This window comes from Macaca fascicularis, chromosome 2 (genome assembly GCF_037993035.2).
Source record: "Macaca fascicularis isolate 582-1 chromosome 2, T2T-MFA8v1.1".
NCBI lineage: Eukaryota > Metazoa > Chordata > Mammalia > Primates > Cercopithecidae > Macaca > Macaca fascicularis.
This window is the reverse complement of record NC_088376.1, coordinates 11,785,540-11,801,683: the sequence shown is the minus strand read 5'-3', so window position 1 is coordinate 11,801,683 and position 16,144 is coordinate 11,785,540. Positions and strand designations below refer to the sequence as shown.

The window sequence follows — 16,144 nt, the reverse complement described above, 5'->3', positions numbered from 1 at the left end:
TGCATTTTAAATGGACAGTAGGAGGATGTTGCTTCTTTTTGCTCTCTCATATTTGACCTGAGGAAGGCAGGACACAGTGACTCAGCAAAGCCGCAAGAGCCTCTTTATTTTTTATTTTTTGTTTTAATTTTAGATTTTTTGGAGATGGCGTCTTGCTATGTCACCCTGGCTGGAGTGCAGTGACCTGATGTCAGCTCACTGCAACCTCCACCTTCCAGGCTCAATCAATTCTCCTGCCTCAGCCCCCAGAGTAACTGGGATTACAGGCCATGCCACCATGCCTGGCGAATTTTTGTATTTTTAGTAGAGACGGGGTTTCACCGTGTTGGCCCAGCTGGTCTCAAACTCCTGACCTCAGGTGATCTGCCTGCCTTGGCCTCCCAAAGTGCTGGAATTACAGGCGTGAGCCACCATGCCCAGACTCAAGAGTCTCATTCTTACAGGTGATCAGACAATGTAAGGTAATAGCTACAAGACATTCCCATCAATCTCAGGATCTCAGAGTGATTGACTTTGACTGCACCACAGGTTGTGGTATGGTAATCTGTTAAATTGCTAATTAATTCTTGATTAATATAAATTCAATCATACAGTGGTATCATCTCATAATGCCATGAGGTACATGAAAGAAAGGGTCCCTGCCCTCGTGGACTTCATTACTCACCCTCCAGAGAATAGAAGGGAGACAGATTCCCCTGGTACTGGTACATCGTCCTCTAAAGACATTCAAGACATAAAAATAGAGATTTATGAGAGGTAGGATATTGCCACAGAGACATAGGCTCCGGAGCCAGACTTGCTTTAGTTTGAATCTGAACCTCGTCACTTAGGAGTTACATAAAACTACACAAGGCAGAAGTTACTTAAACTTTTTAACCTTTTCTCACTTGTAAAATCAGGATAGCAACAACGTTAGCTTTTTGAATTCTTGTTAGAATTAAATAACATGCTCAAGTGAAGTTGCTCAAAGAATGTTTGAACTCATGTGCATTTGAAAGAGTTTCAAGACATATTGTTATGGGAAAGGGTTACAGAACAATATTTAGAAAATTAACCCATTTATAGTAATTACTTAGGTTTACCTGTATGTGTGCTACATATCTAGGAAAAGTCTAGAAGGAAAAACACATGAACCGAATGAGTGAAATCTCTGAAAAGCAGAAGTTGGGGTGCAGGAAGGGTTTTTTTTTTTCACATCCTGCTTCATTGTGTTCATATTATTTGAACCTTTTCACTGAAATGGTGTTCAGGTGTTCACCTTGTCACTTAGGTGATATATTTTTAGAAGGCAGAATCCATAAGAAAAATGGCACATATTGGTGGTTTTGAATCCTCCTAGTGCTTTACAATATGTTGGATGGTAGGTATCTGCTGCTTTATTTTTTCCTTCTCACTGAAAACTGTTTTGTTCCTGAAACTGTTTTGTTCCCACCTGTTCTAGAGAAGAGGGAAACGAGCCAATACTATGTGGACTTCTCTGTGAGGAACTGCTCCAGGCACCATTTTCCCAGACACCCCAATGTCAGTGTAAAAATGTCTCGGCCAAAAAATTATCGTGAGAGCACTTATTATCTGCCAGGCATTCTTATGAGTGCTTTACACGTATGGTAAATTATTAGCCCTCCCACCACCCTATGAGATAGATACTTTTTTTTTTTTTTTTTTTTTTTTTTTTGAGATGAGTCTCTCTCTGTCACCCAGGCTGGATGCAATGGTGTGATCTCAGCTCACTGCAACCTCCGCCACTCAGGTTCAAGCAATTCTCCTGCCTCCGCCTCCTGAGTAGCTGGGATTACAGGCGTGTGCCACCATGCCCAGCTAATTTTTTTTTTTTTTTTTTTTTTGAGATGGAGTTTCGCTCTTGTTGCCCAGGCTAGAGTGCAATGGCACGATCTCGGCTCACCGCAACCTCCGCCTCCCAGGTACAAGCGATTCTCCTGCCTCGGCCTCCCTAGTAGCTGGGATTACAGATCCCCACCACCACACCCGCCTAATTTTGTACTTTTAGTAGAGACGGGGTTTCTCCATGTTGGTCAGGCTGGTCTTGAACTCCCGACCTCAGGTGATCCGCCCGCCTCAGCCTCCCAAAGTGCTGGGATTACAGGCATGAGCCACTGAGCCCGGCTTTTTTTTTTTTTTTTTTTTTTTTGTATTTTTAGTAGAGATGAGGTTTCACCATGTTGGCCAGGATGGTCTTGAATTCCTAACCTTTTGATCCACCCACCTCAGCCTCCCAAAGTGCTGGTATTACAGGCGTGAGCCACCGTGATCAGCCAAGATACTGAGATAGGTACTATTTTTATCCCGTTTGCAGATGGGAAACCTGAGGCCAGAGAAGTTGTGAATCATCCTTCCTCCCTTCTAAGGAAAGAAAGAAAAAAAAAAAAAAAAAAAAAAAAAACTCAGTTTTAAGTTTAGGTATATATCATATATATTTTTAAATCATATAATTTTCATATAATGTCATATATCACATAAATCAGATTAAAGGCTTAGCTAAAACTAACAACCAACTTTTTTTTAATTTTTTTAAATTTTAAGTTCTGGGTACATGTGCAGAATGTGCAGGTTACACAGGTACATGTGTGCCATGGTGATTTGTTTTACCTATCAACCCATCACCTAAGTATTAAGTCCGGCATGCATTCGCTATTTTTCCTGATGCTCTCCCTGCCCCCACACTCCCCAGAGGCCCCAGTGTGTGTTGTCCCCCTCCCTGTGTCCATGTGTTCTTATTGTTCAGCTCCGACTTATAAGTGAGAACACGTGGTGTTTGGTTTTCTGTTCCTGTGTTAGTTTGCTGAGGATAATGGCTTCCAGCTCCATCCATGTCCCTGCAAGGACATAATCTTGTTCCTTTCTATGGCTGCATAGTATTCCATGGTGTATATGTACTGTATTTTCTTTCTCCAGTCTATCACTGATGGGCATTTGGGTCGATTCCATGTCTTTGCTATTGTGAATAGTACTCCAATGAATATATGCATGCATGTATCTTTATAAAAGAAGATTTATATTCCTTTGAATATATACCCAGTAATGGGATGGCTGGGTCAAATGGTATTTCTGGTTCCAGGTCTTTGAGGAATCACCACACTGTCTTCCACAACGGTTGAACTAATTTACATTCCCACCAACCGTGTAAAAGTGTTCCTATTTCTTCACAACTTTGCCAGCATCTGTTACTTCTTGACTTTTTAATAATTGGCATTCTGACTGGCATGAGACGGTATCTCATTGTGGTTTTGATTTGCATTTCTCTAATGATTCATGATGTTGAGCTTTTTCCCTATGTTTATAACCAACTTTTATAAGACCCTACACAGCAAGTATTTTTATTAATTCCAACTGATTGATACCCACAAACATCCCATTTGATAAATGAGGAGGTAACTGATGCTCAACTAATGAAGGGTCTTGCCAATATTCACAATTGAACTGAGGTTAAAATCCATTTCTTTCCATGCAATGGAAAGTCCTGTGGGATTTTTCCCGATTATTTACAAATTGATACCCATGTACCTGTGGGAAAATGTTGCTAATAATAACTGGTATTTGCATGGTGACCTACAGTTTACAAAACACTGTCACATATATTACTGCCATTTCAGAACCTCACGATAATGCCACTGACAAGGAAAAGCAAGTGTCTGCCTCCTCTTTCTTGGGAAAAGGTGGCCTAGAGTTTTAAACACCTACCAAAGGGCAATTATCTAGAACGTTTTAGGACACAGAATTTTAATTCTGATTTCACGTTGAGGATTTTTCTAAGGTTTGACAACATATCATTCATAGCTAGAAGGAATGAATCATATATTAGTTCCTTTACAGGCTGTGGAAATTTTCAACCTGAACCAATTGTAGCATTCTGCTTAGTGGCCACCAGAAAAGACACCTCCTTCCCCCATCCCCATCCCCAACTAACTCTTCATGGGCTTGGTGTGGGTAACATAAGCCCAGCGGCGAACCATGGAAGCCGGAGAAGAGGCTCGGGCCTAAGTGTTTTATGGCATACTCTCATTTCTGAGCCCTCTGGTGCTGGGTGTGACGCCTGTAATCCCAGCACTTTGGGAGGCAGAGGCAGGCAGGTCACTTGAGGTCAGGAGTTCGAGACCAGCCTGGCCAACATGATAAAACCCTGTCTCTACCAAAAAATACAAAAATTAGCAGGGCGTGGTGACAGGCTCCTGTAGTCCCAAGTGCTTGGGAGGCTGAGGTGAGATAATCGCTTGAACCCAGGAGGCGGAGTTTGCAGTAAACTGAGATCTCACCACTGCACTCCAGCCTGGGTGACAGAGTGAGATTCTGTCTCAATAATAATAATAATAATAATAATAATAATAGAGCCTTCCTACACCTGTGAGTATATATTATACCCATTTTACAATGGCTGGCTTTCAGAAATTTTGTGTAACTTTCCCAAACTCACAACTAGGAAATGGAGAAGCCAGGATTAATGTAGGTCTCTCTGATTCCCAAACTGTACTCGGAACCTCAATGCTTAACAGTTTCTTCTAGCAGACAGCCATCCTCTTGTCCTAGGCAATCTTTCACAGCTGGGGTTAGGGACCTCTGGAGCACAGGAGTGCCACCCAGTTGTAGCGCTTGTACCTATGGTGGAACCAGCAGACACTTGCCTTGACAGTGTCCTTGAAAACCCATCTTTATGCTACGCAGGTTCCCTCCTGTCCAACACTTTCCTCCAAGGCACTAGCTGCAGTTGCAAAAATCCCTCTTCAATACCATTCTTCATTGTTTCTAGGCACGGGCAACTCAGGTCTCCAGGGCAGAAGGGTTGGCCTAAAGGCAAGGCAGCAATGATGTGGTTTTCCTCACCATCACCCATGGGGAAGCCCAGTGCTGGTGCCTGCTCATGAAAAAAACCATAGCAACTTAAGCGATACCCTTTGCCACCTGCACTTTCCTCAAAGTGTTAACAAGGAAAGACTGCTGAACAACTGGTGGGGCCATCTGATCCCATTACTCGTATTTTCTCTAAAGCTCTTCTTCCTTTCCTGAATGTCTGGAAGTTCACACCTCTGGCTGGGCATCTTCACTTCCCCATGTGCGCACATATACACCACACATACACACACACACTAACGGGTTTATCTCTCCTTTGAAAGTCTATGGAGTCTGCAGAGTATATTTGTCCTATGATGCAGGAGGCTTGGACTTGAAAAGCGCAAAAGACCTTGTCATAATGTGCAAAGTATTCAACCCTCAGGTGACTTGTCTAAGCAGACTTTGTCACGAGCAGTGCCAGACTAAGTGACATTTGCACACACATAGTGTAATTGGTTCTTATGGCTCTGTAACAGAGATTGTGCGTGCACGTGTGTGTGAGAGAGAAACACAAGAAAAGAGTTACAGAGAGTGCCCCATACTGGGGAAAGGAGTGCAATGGCTATTATCACACAAAAAGTACAAATACTTTTCCAAGAATTGGGGAGGAACAAGATTTGGAAGAAAAGTAAAATCATGTCCAATTCACTCAACCTTGAATGAATTTGAAAATGCTCCTTGCAGTCAGGACTCCAGTACTGAGACTTAGTCATTCCTAGCTTTTATTATTAGGCACAGAATCCAAGGGGAATAAATTAACCTCAAATTTATTATATAAATGTACATAAAATAAGATGCAAAACTATATTTTACTTCTGTCCCAGAAATCTTAGTTCTATTTTTTACATGAGTACAAAGATTTGCTTCATGGAATTTTTTATATCAGAAACAAAACTGAAAATATTCCAAACATCCATATCCCAAATTAAAAAAAGAAAGAAAGAGAAACAAAGGGCAGGGTTGTCACCATGAACATAGCTCTGTAGATATTTTTAAAAATTAAACTCTAAACAAGAAAGAGGGGGAACAGGTTAAGTGTTCAGCCTTGGGGAGTAAGGGATATCGATACCATTAAGCCTCAGACCTCTATCAAGAATATCAATTATAAGGCACTAGCTCCCCAGTGTTGGTCCACACATGGTTTCCAGGCCATAATATAGTTTCACCACTCTCTGTTAAAATGAGAAAAATGAGGATAATAATGTTTTTTGTTTTTGTTTTTGTTTTCATAGAGATGAGGTCTTGCCGTGTTGCCCAGGCTGGTCTCGAACTCCTGAGCTCAAGTGATCTGCCCACCTGGACCTCCCAAAGTGCTGGGATTACAGGCATGAGCCACCATATCTGGCTGATAACAATGTTTTTCGTATCTAACAATTATCCATCTGTAGGACTATCTTTTACTCCAAAGTTGTATTTCTGACTCTTTTGTGAAATGATGATGGAAGATAACAGTTGTGGTTTATATTTTAAATATCAACTGGGTTAAATGACAATTTCAGAACACCTTTTTAAATTCTACTTTTCAAATTCATTTGTGGAACCCAAGATCTGGGCACCATTGGTCTAAATGTAGTTAAACGTCTAACTTCTCATTGCATGTTACATGATGATATTCACTTTTCTGTGTTCCATACCAGGAATATAGAATCATCAATGATGTAACCCCCATTTGGGTTATCCCTTTCACTCTGGTGGGCATGAGCATTCTCCTACTGCTAAACTTCCATTTAAGCCCCATGGGTCCAGAGATCATCATCATCCCCACAAGCTACAAGAACTTGGATTCCCACCTCTCCTAGATGAAAAAGATCACTTGGACAGACCTCTACTTCAACAAAAGGACTCCTTCACAATTGCCCTCTTCTTGGTCAACAGGTCATCACACCCCTTCTGGCACAAACAGGACCCAAAATCACCCTCATAATCATAATTACAGAGAGGTCCATCTTCACGACCGTCATCCCCAAGGACACCATCTGCATGGACACCATCCCTATGCACATCATCACCATGGCCATCACTTCCATGAGGATGGACCCTATGAGCCACCACCCCATAGCCAAGGTTCCCAAGGTCACCATCGCCATAGCCATGGCCCACCACCTGGGCACTCAGAAGGATGAGATCCAGGTAAAGGACACTTTCCCTTCCATTGCCAGACAAACTGTCGTATCTGCGTTCCCACTCCCTTCTAAAGGAAGGAGAGGTGCTGAGTCTTCCTGAAGTCAATTTTCCCAGCTTCCCATAGCTGCACAACAAAAACCCTCTAAAGCCAAACTTTCAGCCCTCCCTCAATCTGCCTCTGAATCATGTCCAGGGAAGTTCAAGAGTGAGTTTCCACAAGTTTCCAAGTTTTTGCATGTAGATTTCCAAAATAAAATGTGATTCCTTAGATGGGAAAAATATTAAAATATTTTGAACTAGAACCACAAATGAAATGACCAGTAATAATGAAAATCTCAGTTCCTCTCACCTTACATGCTTACTCAAGATGCAGCAAAATATGGATGGGAAAGGAGATCACATGAGCGAGATATCAAATGAAAAGGAAAGAGCTCAGTGCTGCCAATCAGTAGTTAATTCTGTCACTCTCCACTACATCACTTGAGGTAAATCTATGACCTTTCAAATTTCTTTCTCTTTTGGACTTAACTCTAATTCTACAGTCTCTATTACTGCTTGGGCTACATGTGGGCATACCAAGAAAGGATGGTACTTAAAGGATGGAAGATGATAGTGATGATGATTATTATTATTATTATAGAAGTGATGCAAATTCTCTCCTAGTGATTATTTCTAGTTATATAAATTTCCTCTTGGAAAAATAAGTTCTGAACTCAATCATGAAGCAAACAAACCTCTGGCTATAAATTCCAAAGAAGTTTGCTGGCATAAATCATGATCATAAATTCATGTTCACAAGAAATATCACTTTATGTTCAGAACAAATTTATTTCAATTTCAGGTTGCCATCCTACTAGCCTAGTGGGAAATTTAACCCCAGGCCTTCTTGGATTCTCCTTGCCCTGCCCTGCAATTTTCCGCACAAAGTTGGGCCACAGTTCTAGAATCTCACACAGTGCCAAGCTGTCTGGGTAGTGACCACCAGAAGGAGGTCTGATCCTTGATCATGAGCCCAACAGTTGCCCCTGTTGAGGGATAGTCACCACTCCACCACCCTGAGTGGTGACTATCTGAGTCTTGTTTATCTGCTACTTCTGTAGCAAAGTGTGGATACAGGAGCGTCTGTAACTAGCAATGGACGTGACTGCTAAGGTAAGGCATGTTACTATTCTCTCCTGGCTTCTTGCTGCCTTCCTGGCTACAGGCCCAGAAAGCAGGGCAGAGGTGTTCTCTGCTTCAAAGACCCCAGACCTCGCTGCTCTTCTTATATCTTCTTCCTCGGCTGAGGGCTCTCTTTCTAGTCTCAGGTAACTTCACTTTATTTATTTTTAGGGCCAGAAGACTCTTTTTCCATGCTGAAATATTCATTTTCTTCTCAAATCAGGGCTCAATCATTTGAAACAAACTAAAAGAATTCAGATTCTCTATGCCTTCCAAGTACAATGGTGATACTCAAAGTATTGCATAACCAATATGAAACAAGCACTGACCAATCAGACCAGACAAAACAACGAATCAGAATAGCTGCCATCCATAAACAACCAGTGTGGCCACTCTGACAGATGCAGCTGAATGTGGCCCTGTAAAATTACATTCCTCCTAGAGGCATGGACACCAGGTCAGCTGCTTGAATGGGCAGAAGAGAAAGGTGAGAACCAGGGAGGACAAAAGATACAGAAGTTAATAACTCGGAATGTATCCTCCTGCAGAAGCACTAGTAGGGTTCAATAATTTACAAAGTACTTTCATAAACATTGCTTGAATTAATGACAGTATTACCTTGAATACAGAGGAGTTGAAGTTCTCAATTCATTTCAATTAAATGCATTCTTCACATGCACACCCAATACTGCAGGGGAATAACGAGATAAGAAACCATTCCCACCCTGAGAGCATACGTTCAACTAGAGGCTTTAGACAATACACCATGTATCCTTGCCTTTCTAGACTTTATATGCCATCATGGCTAACAAGGCTATGAATCTTTGCAAATATTCTGTAAACTTTCACAGGTGATGCTCATAGAGGGAATATAACTGCCTCCTCAAATGTCTAAAGCCCAATCGCCTCACTCTTCTCTAGAAAATTTCTCCCACATCTACCATCACTCTTGCTGTCAGTGGCACAACTATTCTTTACGTCCTATAGCAGAGAAATACTTCTTGATTCTCTCTTCTTCTTCATCCCTATAACAGCACAGACGTTGTCTGGTTTGTTCACTAAAGCGCCTACCAAACACTAAGGGTTCAAGAAATGTTTATTTAATGACCTGGTACAGTAAAAATTTATTATGATTCTGAATTTTTTTTGTTTTGTAATTTCATCTTTACCAACAAGTCCCTTATACAGAAAATATCATTGTATCAAAATAGGTCAGTTGCTGGAACAAACAAACTCAGTGGCCTAAGGATGGAGAATTTGATTTCTCTCTCATGTTACAGGTCAATATGGGTTATCAGCAGGCGGTCATCCACATGGTGATTTGGGGTCCCAGGCCCCTTTTGTCTGTGGCTCTGCCTTCCCCTTGGCCTCAGAATTGTCTCTTGGATCCTCTGCATCTAGCCCACATCGGGAGAGACTGGAGGATCAGAAAGGTGGTTTCTGTGGGCCAGGCCTGGAAGGCACATGCATGATTCATGCTCACATTTCACTGGCTAGAACTCAGTCATATGGCCACACCTAACGCAAGGGAGATGGGGAAATGAAGTCTGCCTGTACTTCAAGGAGGAAAGGGACATAGGTGGGAAAATGGGCTGCATGATCACCATTTCTTAGGGAAGAAAGAGGAGAACCAAAGAGGTTGAATTACTTGCTTAGGCTTACAGTCAGAAAAGTGGGACTGGGATTAGAACCTTGACTGGCCTCCACCACGGCCACATGCTGTCTTCTTGCTGACACTGCCGGCAGACGCTGCCCAGGCCTGTTTCTTTTGTTGCTGTTGTTGTTGTTGTTTTGAGATGGAGTTTCCCCCTTGTCACCCAGGCTGGAGTGCAGTGGTGTGATCTTGGCTCACTGCAACCTCCCCCTTCCTGGGTTCAAGAGATTCTCCTGCCTCAGCTTCCCAAGTAGCTGCAATTCCAGGCACTCGCCACCAAGCCCAGCTAATTTTTGTATTTTTAGTAGACATGTTGGCCAGGCCATGTTGTCTCACACTCCTGACCCCAAGTGATTCGCCCACCTCTGTCTCCCAAAGTGCTGGGATTACAGGTGTGAGCCACCACGCCCGGCCTGTTCGTGAGCCTTCACTGGAAACACACTTGCTGGTCAGCCTCGACCACTCCTGTCCACTTCCCCCTGGACAGAGATCCTCATGCATTTCCCCATCCTCCCAGTCTCCAGCTTCTGCATCTCTACTTCTCCTCCTTCCTCTCTGCCTCGGAACTTCGCAAAATCGCTTCCATTTTTCATATTTTCCACACAAGTCCCCGTTGAAATCTGCCTTCTCCCGTGACAATGCACTTGAACCTATTTCAGTCAGGCAGGGATTCTTAGACACCTTTCCCTAGCATTGGAGAACTAATATAAGAACTAATCACCACGCCCTGCACATATATTAATATTACCTCATCACTTCTCAAAAACACCCTGGTAAAATATTATGATTTTCTACCATTTACAGGTGAGAAACTTAAGGTCAGAAAGGTTATGTGACCCTGTCTTGCTTGCGGTCACATAGATAAGTAGCAGAGCTAGATTGGAATCCAGGTTGGACTGACCGCAAGCTCATGTTCCTGCCCCACCCCTACAATAGTCCCATTTGCTCCCACTGACCCTTCTCCAGGGACTCCAGAGAGAATCAACTGACAAGTTAGAGATCCTAACACAAGGAAACTTCAACCTTTATGTTTGTAAGACTTGAAGATACCGGCGCGGGGCCTCACGCCTGTAATCCCAGCACTTTGGGAGGCCGAGGCCGGCGGATCACGAGGTCAGGAGATGGAGACCATCCTGGCTAACACGGTGAAACCCCGTCTCCACTAAAAACACAAAAAACTTGGCGGGCGAGGTGGCGGGCGCCTGTAGTCCCAGCTACTCAGGAGGTTGAGGCAGGAGAATGGCGGGAACCCGGGAGGCGGAGCTTGCAGTGAGCTGAGATCAGGCCACTGCACTCCAGCCTGGGCGACAGAGCGAGACTCCGTCTCAAAAAAAAAAAAAAAAAAAAAAAAAAAAAAAAAAAAAAAAAAAAAAAAAAAAACTCCTCTCTCTGAATAGTCTAAATTTATTTAAAAGTTTGCTTAGGTTTTGTGAATGTAAAACACGATATCCACTGTAGGGGCAAATAGGTGTGATGCCTTTCCTTACCCACCATAAGGGTCACAGCTGGGCCTCTTACAACAACAAAAAGGGTTAACAGAGGAAAGCATAGCATATTAATTTAATCCAAGTTTTTATAGGGTGGAAATCTTCAGAATGAAGACCCAAACACACAAGTGACACTGTTGATCGTTAGGCTTAAGTCGATGAAGACTGTACAACAGTATAAAATGTGATTGGATAAATAGGGAAAGATCCCATAGTAATAGACTGTCAGGGGAAACCCAGCCAGGGCTTCAGTTTGAGTTCTCCATGGCCCCTCTGTGTGGCAGTTCTTGCTCCTGGGTATAGGGGCCCAAACCCTCTGGAATGTGGATCTGAGGACCTATTATCAGACAGTAAATCCTAGAATTTCTTTACAGCCAGCCCCTACAAAGACAGACGCAGCGGGGAGGGTAGAGCTATATTTTAGGTTTTATGGTTATTTGGGGGCAGAGGTATTTCACTTTCTGTGACCTGCCTGGGGGAAGAAGAATTCTAGTTTCTATGTTGCCTTAAGAGAGAAAGGAGAGCAGGAGAAAGTGGAGTGGGAAAAGGTCAAACAGATCTCGCTTCTGAGGCCCTTTTGGTTTCCTTCAGTTCAAAGGACTCAGCATATCAAGGCACCATAGTCTGGAATATTGTGTTCTGGGTCCCAACAATATTCGAGTGAACATGGGAGTGGTAAATGTCCTAGGGCTATGTAATAAAGGGGTATCTATTAGGATTGCATGGGGGACGGGAGCGGTGGCTCACGCCTGTAATACCAGCACTTTGGGAGGCCGAGGCGGGCGGATCACAAGGTCAGGAATTTGAGACCATCCTGCCAAACATGGTGAAACCCCGTCTCTACCAAAAATACAAAAAAAATTAGCTGGGCGCGGTGGCGGGCGCCTGTAGTCCCAGCTACTTGGGAGGCTGAGGCAGGAGAATGGCGTGAACCTGGGAGGCACAGCTTGCAGTGAGCCAAGATTGTGCCACTGCACTCCAGGCTGGACGAGAAAGCGAGACTCCGTTCTCAAAAAAAAAAAAAAGGATTGCATGTGGGGAGGCTTCAGCTTGGTAGCCATACATGGGTAGGATTTGCATAGGAAGAGGGTCTGGGTAAAGGCATTCTTGGTGAATTCCTGGCACCACTACTTCTAGGTGAGTAGGGAATCAGAAAGAAGGGTGTTGGGGAACAAGTGAATATAAGCAGGGGGGTTCCAGAAGTTCTTAGTGGGCTCTGGAGCTGTCATTATTTGGGAGATGAGCCTCCGGGCTCATCTTAAGGCAAAGCAAGGCTACTGTTTTCACTTCGATTATTTGCTTACCTGGAGTGGACTGAGTGGCTGATAGACACTATGGAAAGACATGAAGCCTCCGTCCTCTCTCCCAAAATAAACTACTCCCTCTTTGGTGAAACAACTGAAATCAGGAGGACAGACCAGGAGTACTACAGAGTACTGCAGGAGTACTGCAAAGCAATGTACCCTTCTTAATGTATCACAGAGGGAGCGCTGCAAGTTGCAGAGAACAGGAGTGCTGGAATTTAGGATTCCATTCAGTGACGCTTACTCCCATCCCAGACTCTGCTCCAGGATATAGCACAGCATGCGTCAGCACAGAGCTACCTCTGAGAGCTAGCACACAGAGTGGGTGAGCGGGAGAGGCCCCAGTGTACCTGAGGAAACTGAGGCAGGAGACAGGGACATGAACTTGGAAGTTATCTTATGTACGCAGGAATGAGGGCCAGACCCGAGCAGTGGGAATTAGGGCAATGAGAATGAGGAATAGACATGAGAGATATTGCCAGTTGGTTGATGTTTGTCATGCATTTAGAAAATGCAAAGCCAGACCAGGCACGGTGGCTTATGCCTGTAATCGCAGCACTTTGGGAGGCCAAGGTTGCCTGAGGTCAGGAGTTCAAGACCACCCAGGGCAACATGGTGAAACCCCGTTTCTACTAAAAATACAAAAAAAAATTAACCAAGTGTGGTGGTGTGCACCTGTACACCCAGCTACTTGGGAGGCTGAGGCAGAAGAATCGCTTGACCCTCAGGGGTGAAAGTTGCAGTTAGTCGAGATCGCGCCACTGCACTCCAGCTTGGGCGGCAGAGTGAGACTCCATCTCAAAAAAAAAAAAGAAAGAAAGAAAGAAAAGAAAATGCAAAGTTAAATAGACTGCAGTGTATACAAGCTGTGAAGTGAATAGAAGGCTAGAAGGAGAAGCATATAAAATGAATGACAGTGGTACCTCTGAGAAGAAGCTGAGGTGCGGGACAGGTGATTTTTCACACTCTGCTTATGTTCATATCATTTGAACCTTTTCAGTGAAATAGTATTCACCTTATCACTTAGGTGGCACATTTTGTGAAAGGCAGAATGAAGAATAGTGTTGAAGCACAGGCAACTGAGGTCTCCAGTGCAGAAGGGCTGATGTGGTTTTCCTCACCACCACTCATGGGGAAGCCCAGTGCTGGTGCCTGCTCATGTCTAGCAGGCAGCCATCCTCCTGTCTCAGTTTATCTTTCACAGCTGGGTTTAGGGGCCTCTGGAGCACAGGCGTGCCAGCCAATTGTAGCCCTTGTACACAGGGTAGAGCCAGCAGACACTTATCTTGGCAGGGTCCATGAAAATCCATCTTTATGCTATACAGGTTCCCTTTTGTTCAACACTTTCCTCCGTGGAAGAAAACCACAACAACTTAAATGACACCCTTCACCACCTGGGCTTTCATCAGCGTGTACATGAGGGGAGACTGGTGACCCACTGGTGGGGCTATCTGATCATATTACTCTGATTTTTCTAAAGCTCCTCTTCCTTTGCTGAATGACTGGACGCTCACAACTCTGGCTGGGCATCTTCAGTTCCCCATGTGCACACACACACACACACACACACACAGGCTTCTCTCTTCTTTGAAAGTCTTTGGATTCTGCAGAGCAGATTTGTCCTACAATGTAATAAACTGTGAAGTCTTCAACCCTCAGGTGGGTTTTCTAGTACGCTTTGTTAGAGCAGTACCAGACTAAGTGGTATTTGCACACACATAGTGTATTTCGTTCTTATGGCTCTGGGGGTGTGTGTGTGGGGGTGTGTGTGAGGAAGAAGCAGGGGGAGAGATACAACACTCCTGGGGAAAAGAGTGCAATTGCTAGTATCACACAAAAAGTATGAAAACTTTTCCAAGAATTAGGGAGTAATATGATTTGGCAGAAAAGTAAAGTCATATCCAGTTCAATCAACCTTGAATGAATTTAAAGATGCTCCCTGTAGTTAGGACTCCAAGGCTGAGGCTTAGTCGTTGCTAGCTTTTAATATTAGGCACAGCATTCGGGTGCAGTGGCTCACACCTGTAATTCCAGCACTTTGGGAGGCCAAGGCAGGGAGATCACTGGAGGTCAGGAGTTCAAGACCAGCCTGCCAACATGGTGAAACCCCATCTCTACTAAAAATACAAAAATTAGCTGGGTGTGGTGGCAAGTCCCTGTAATCCCAGCTACTTGGGAGGCTGAGGCAGAAGAATTGCTTGAGCCTGGGAGGTCCAATGAGCTGAGATTGCACCACTGCACCCCAGCCTGGGCCACAGAGCAAGACTCTGTCTCAAAAAAAAAAAAAAATTAGGCATAGAATCTAAGAATAAATTAACCTGAAATTTATTATATAAGTGTATATAAAATAAGATGCACAGCCATGTTTTACATCTCTCCAAGAAATCTTTGTTCTATTTTATAGGTGAGCATAAAGATTTTCTTTACAGAATTTTTTTATCAGAAAAAAAAAAGATTAAAAATAGTCCAAACATCTACGTCCTATGTCAAAAAAAAAAAAAAAAAGGAAAAAGGAAAAAAGAAAGAAAAAGTAGGTTTGTCATCATGAACATGGCTCTACAGATTTTTTTAAAAATTAAAGTCTAAACAAGGAGCAGAGTGAATAGGCCGATTTTTTTTTTTTTTTTTTTTTTTTTTTTTTTTTTTTTGGACAGAGTTTTGCTCTTTTTGTCCAGGCTGGAGTGCAATGGTGTCATCTCAGCTCACTGCAATCTCCACCTCCCAGGTTCCAGCAATTCTCCTGCCTCAGCTTCCCAAGCAGCTGGGATTACAGGCATGTGCCACTACGCCCGGCTAATTTTGTATTTTTAGTGGAGATGGACTTTCTCCATGTTGGTCAGGCTGGCCTCGAACTCCTGATCTCAGGTGATCCACCCGCCTCGGCCTCCCAAAGTGCTGGGATTACAGGCGTGAGCCACCGCACCCGGCCAGTTTTTATCCTTTAGGAGTAAGGATGTTGATACCATCAAGCCTCACACGTCTGTTGAGATGATCAACTGTAGTTTTCCAATGTTGGCCTACAGATGGGGGCCATTCTGTAATATAGTTTCCCCACTCTGTGTTGATGTGAGGAAAATAAGAATAATAAAGTTTTATTGCTGATTTTTAGGGAGAAGGGTTCTATGACCCGCCTTGGGGAAGAGAAATTCTAGCTTCCGTGGCCTGCCTTGAGGGAAGAAGTGGAGCAGGAGAAAAACAGGCAGGAGAAAGCAAGAAAGAGGCTTTGTTTTTGCAGCCTTTTTAACGTCCTTCAGTTCGAAGTACTCGGCATGCCAAAAAGCCATATTTGGGGCTATCTTTTTCTGCGCCAAACCAACACCACCAAACCAGAAAGAAGCAAGCAGAGGGAATCCAGGGCTTCACCCAACCCGTCTCTTCCTATGCTTCTCCTCTATCGCCTCCACCCTGGGAGCAATTTTCTTTTACAGAACTAATGCAATTGAGCAGAAAAAAGCTGGCCTGTCCAGAGACCAGATAGGACACCCATGTTTTATTTTCAGTTGTGTCAACATCCTGTATGAGACTCCCGGAACTCACTGGCTGCCCCTGTGCATGAGCTTCTTAGGCAT

The 16,144-nt window shown here is 43.7% G+C and overlaps 1 long non-coding RNA gene across 1 annotated transcript in view; it reads right to left on the bottom strand.

Annotated features, from left to right (window-relative positions):
• LOC101925714 (uncharacterized) overlaps positions 1 to 16,144 on the bottom strand; it is a 227,871-nt gene that overhangs the window by 139,492 nt on the left and 72,235 nt on the right. The window lies entirely within an intron of this gene.